Here is a 5,529-nt window from a genome sequence, read left to right as displayed (position 1 = left end):
CCCCCCCCCCTCCAATACACACAAATTGTATCGATAAGATGAAACTATATTATTAGGTTTTGCCATTAATCATATTTTATTAATAAAGGGCATAAAAATTTCTATTTAAATATGCATATAATAAGTACTGGTCAAATATGTATATGGGAGATCATATCAACGTCATAGATAGGAATTACCGCCGAACTTACAGGCATACAACGCAAGAATTGATCTGAATCACTCAATCTGATGCTTTCACTTTCTGCATCCAGACACAATTTGCTTAGCGGACAAACAAATAATGCTCATGGTTCAGGCATGCTGCATTCAGACACAATTTATTCACCAGAGAAACAAATAAGTCAATGGTTCAGATGCTTTCACACAAACAAATTTTGCCTTTGTTGGTACGGTGTGGTGCATGGGAAGAATAGAAAGCACTATTGGTGACATCTTACCATCATTTTGAGTCAAAACTGATTTCTCGGTGGATTGGAATATCAAGTCATTAGATCCAAGTCGTCGTTCCTGTGCTTGCTAGCCGGTACTAATATGCAGACCAAGCATATACTTGCATAATCTGAAAAAACTAAAGATACAAACTCTATTACTGTGCAGTCAAGCTTTTCTGAATGTGACTATATACTAATATGCACAGACAAATAAGATTGACAAGATGAAACATATAGCTCCCTTCCTTATTTTAACAGAGAGAGGGCACGGAGGGGAGTGGGGGAGTACCTGCGTATGGATGGGAGGCTAGACCTCAGCCAACTTTCATGGTCGTGAGGAGGAGCATGTGGACGACGGAGGCGGCCAGTAGGAGAACAGCGGCGGTGGTGAGTAGGAGAATAGCGGTGGTGACGGATCTGACGACTTCGCTTTGCCCTCGCCAACAGTTACCTCATCATCCTCGTCAACCTGGCATCGGCGGTCCTCCTCCGAGCACAGCCATGGCGCCGGTGATAAAGAGAGGAGCCATGAGGGGGAGGTACGGGGAGGGCCGCGGCGGCCGACATTGGAAGGAGAGGCGAGGAGAGGTGGCGGTGGAGAGAGATTATTGATAAGATTAATAGTGCATGCGATGTATAATGTGAAAATTATATCATTGGAAGCTCCTTTCACATATGAATTTGACGGTATGCTTTGTGTAAGTTGCATGTCATATATTATTGCTCTAAAATTTGATCAAAGTTAGTCTCAAAAAACGTATTAGGCCCTATATAGATGGAAGGAGGGATTACATATTTATATGCTATTATTATACTTGTCGGCTGTAAGCTTGGCTATAAATGATATGGCAAGATCATATAGCCAGCATCTGCCTGTACTATTAACCATGCTCTAAAACACCACAAAAACACCACAGACCTATTTACGAAGCATGAGATTGGTAAGGAAATTGTGGTTGTTTTCTTCTATAATATTGCATACTTTCTCCCCTCCGTTTCTCATCTTCAATGGCTTATTATCTATGTTTAATTGTTTATACGAATCACTTTGTTATGAAGGATAATGCATGCCCATCTGCTATACATATTGAAATGAAAATTACTTAGAATAGAGGTGAGCTTGATACATCTTCAAGAAAAGTTTAAAATTTTGATATACGATGCATATTTTAGTACGCCTCACTTAAAAAGGTAAGTGTAGACAATTAAGTGTTAACCAAAGCACACGGTCCCTCCAATATACACACCAACTAGGTATTCAACAAAGCAGCCATCTCAGCAATTATTATTTTTGAATCACAAGAAAAAAATTATTAACCTTTTTTCTCAACATGCCGCCATTCCGATTATGTGTGTTTCATTTCCTTTATTCTGACCAGATCAGTGCAAGGCATATACATCCCATTACTTCAGCTCATTCTCCAGATGCTCATTTGACCTACTTTTATTTATATTTTTTGCGGTAAGATGATTTTGATAGTTCTGCTTGGCTTGCCTCATGGACAAACTTTTCATGCCCATGCAGATTATGATACCTATCGTACTTTATGCTCCTAAAAAGTACTTTAGCATATTGAAATTGTATTGACGACAAATTTAGTGCTACAAATCCCGCTGCAACGCGTGGGGTATTATCTAGTTGCTTCAAATTAACTGCCATGAGTACGCCTCCTTAACCACCATGGAACCGGCTCATCTATGGGACAAAAGATTGATGCTAGTTTGTAGCACGATTAGAACGTGAAAGATAAGAAGATTAGGGTAAGTAAGATGCACATTCTCAATACGCCCACGCATGCATCCAAGAAAGAAAGTTAGGGTTCGTGCCTCTTGCCGGCGCCATCGCAGGTCCGCCTCGTCTCCGGTGGCCCTAGGGCCATGGAGGCGCGGTGGATCCTGCCAAGGGCCGGCGGGAGGGCTTCGTTTTTAGTAGTTTTTTTCAATCTTGTTAGGGTTTGTGTCCTACTCAGAAAGGCGAGACGGCGGCGGCTCCCTGAAGATGGAATAAATGTCTCCCCGCTTAGCCCCCGTTTCGGCGGTGCGTCTAGCATCGTTGGTGGGCGTGTGGAGGTGTGTCTCCGGCAGATCTATCTTTGGTGGATTTGCTCGGATCTTATCGTTGTTTGTATATGTCTGTGTGTCTTCGGTTTGGATCCTTCCGATCTACGTTATTTTTCATCGGCGGCGGTTGCTGTTCTGGGGTGCTGGTCCTATGGGGCCTTAGTACGACGACTTCCCGACTGTCTACTACAACAAGTTGTGCCCGGCTCCGGCGATGGAGGGGCAATGACGGCGGCGCGCCTTCGGCTCGCTTCGGTGCTTGTAGTCGTCGCTAGGTGGTCTACGAATCTGGATGTAATTTTTATTTCTGGTATTCGTTGTACTGCAATGATTGAAGATGAATAGATTGGAAGTTTTTCCAAAAAAAAAAGAAATTGGAGCTCAATCACGAGATGGCTGCAGATGCGGCTGAATGGCAGAACATATGGATCAATTGTTGAGAATATGGTAGGTTTGTTAGGATCGCTGATATGTACGCGCCCACGCATGCATCCACGAAATTGGAGCTCAATCGCGAGATGGTTGCAGATGCGGCCGAAGGGCACAATATACGGATCGTTGTTGAAAGCATGGTAGGTTTGTTAGGATCGCTTGGTGCAAAATAAGGGTTTGCGGCTTTTTTTTACATAGTACAATTGAAGTCACTTATATACATAAGGATACAGTCACCCCTATAAACGCACACACTATCCCTATGAGCATCTCCAACAGACTGGACCGGCACATAATCTTGAGGTTGGCGAAGTCACCACAGATGTTTTTGTAGTCGACGGGAATGTCTCCTCCCGCTGAACGTACATCGCCGGAAGGCCTAGAATAAATCCAGGAAAATGCGAGCACGAATGTCAAGTATGAAACTTGAAATATGATGGGCAGGGGATACCATTATCTTTCTAACCATCCAACCACATGCTGGTTTGCAGTAAGGGTTTGTGGCTATTATGTTTTGCACGAGAAAGTCATCGTATTAAATCTAGACCGTCGTCATAATTTGATCGCAACAGATGGACCGATTTATGTTTTTTCCAATTTCTACAATTAATGTTGGATTTTCATCTAACTAATCTACTCCATTATAAATTGGATCCACCAGAATAACAGCTTGTATTTACTGATTAACGTGTGAATTTCTAGGGAGTCTCTAATTAGTACTCCCTCCGTTCCTTTTTACTCCGCGTATAAGTTTTGATCAAAGTCAAACTACACAAAGTTTGACCAAATTTATATTGAAAAATATGAAATCTACAATACTTAAACTATATAATATGAAAATACATTTCATGGTGCATCTGAAAATGTTGATTTCATATTGTGAATGTTGATATTTTTTAATATAAAGTTAGTCAAACTATGCAAAGCTTGACTTTGACCAAACCTTATATGCAGACTAAAAGGAAATGGAGGGAGTAGAAGTATACTTTCTAGGGAATCTCTAATTAGTAGAAGCTAGTCGACAACCCATGCACCTGCACGGGCTAGCAATTTTAATATTAGATATTACATGGTTTTGGCAAATTAGAAATGTCAAACAATCATATGAATATATTGATATAGGTTATTATTATTACACATGCACATTGGATCCAATGAACTTACATTGCTTTGACTATTTTATGATTACATTATTTAAGTCCGGTTGTGTCACAACGATATACTCCCTCCGTCTAGGTGAGTAAGTCATCTTAGGCTGTGCACCATGACCAAGGAGGGGAAAACGAGAGACTTTAATGTTTATTTGCTAATTAATACCATTGCATGCAATGAACTAACCACTGCATGTCGTATTTGTAGTCTCAAGTCATTAAAACCATGTACACTCCTCATCTCTTATTGGTTGATATGTCAATAAACAAGAAACGAGATAGAAGTTAATGCATCGTGCCTTAGTGTTTTGGGATTATTTGGTTTTCGTAAGATGACTTACACACCTAGACGGAGGGAGTAAGTAATATCGCTGTGTGATAGCAAATCACGTCGGATTTGTAGAACATATGTGGAAATAAGGATGTGCTACTTTATGCAGGTTATATAAGTGTATATTAGTTATGTTGGTAGAAAACATGATTACAGATGCAAAAGTTATTGTATGTATCATGCAGTTGTGATCTATAAGTTTCTAAAAGGTATAAAATAAAGTGTTCGATTGTAGCATTTATCTTCCTTTCTTAGTGAACCGAAAAGAAGAAATACATATTTCGTTTTGCCAAGGACGAACGGTAGAATTATAAATACTTTGTTTCTATATACAATAATGGACACATGCATGCATGAATTTGTGTCAACATACATGACAGTATAAAATCATGTGTTCTATTGTAGCATTTATCTTCCTTTCTTAATTAACCTAAAAGAAGAAATACATATTTCTTTTTGCCAAGGAAGAACAGTAGAATTATAAATACTTTGTTTCTATATACAATAATGGACACATGCATGCATTACTTTGTGTGAACACACGTGATATTGTAGGAAATAATATACGTATTTTAAAAGGGGAAGTTGTGTATTCTTATTATACTATATAAAAACCAAATATTATTCACATTAGAAGGTTTTTTTCTCTACCAATGAATTCTTAAAAAAATTCTGTTATGATTAATGTGGATGGAAATTTTAAAATTTTCTATCCTTATTATACATATCTAATATATCGCATAGACAATCATGTGTTTATATTGTACTAAAACATATCATGCATTCATATTAGATTTATGTGGCGCATGATACCTCCAGATTCTTTTTTTGTTGATGCACTGATTAATACGTATACAAAGATGTTTCATTAGCTATTTTTTCTCTCTGTTATAAGGACAAAACAAAAGATATGCATAGACGTACTATATATGCTTATGCAAATATGTATTAGCAATCATCACCTCCAAAGAATCATATCAAGGCTAGATTACATGTTACCTAGATTTCATTTTTTTTAGGGACAGATGGTTTCCCTTCTTTGCGTGAGTATTTTTTCCGTTGTCTATTGCTAGAAGAATTTATTTATGGACTTTCATTGGACAGCAAATGGATCTATCTG

General features: G+C 38.8%; 1 long non-coding RNA gene across 4 annotated transcripts in view; it reads right to left on the bottom strand.

Moving 5' to 3' along the window:
* LOC123158279 (uncharacterized) overlaps nt 1–981 on the bottom strand; it is a 4,834-nt gene extending 3,853 nt beyond the window's left edge. For 2 of the 4 annotated variants that reach the window (XR_006479284.1, XR_006479282.1), the window contains exons 1-3: nt 724–981; nt 441–562; nt 192–303 (exon numbers count right to left, since the gene is read on the bottom strand). This is a non-coding gene — a long non-coding RNA (uncharacterized lncRNA). The remainder of the gene's footprint in view (nt 1–191; nt 304–440; nt 563–723) is intronic. The other 2 variants (XR_006479285.1, XR_006479283.1) reach the window with 2 other exon arrangements.
* Nucleotides 982–5,529: the final 4,548 nt, after the last annotated feature.

This window comes from Triticum aestivum, chromosome 7B, assembly GCF_018294505.1.
Source record: "Triticum aestivum cultivar Chinese Spring chromosome 7B, IWGSC CS RefSeq v2.1, whole genome shotgun sequence".
Classification (NCBI taxonomy): Eukaryota; Viridiplantae; Streptophyta; class Magnoliopsida; order Poales; family Poaceae; genus Triticum; species Triticum aestivum.
Note: the sequence above shows the minus strand (reverse complement) of the source record. Positions and strands in the feature narration are given on the sequence as shown.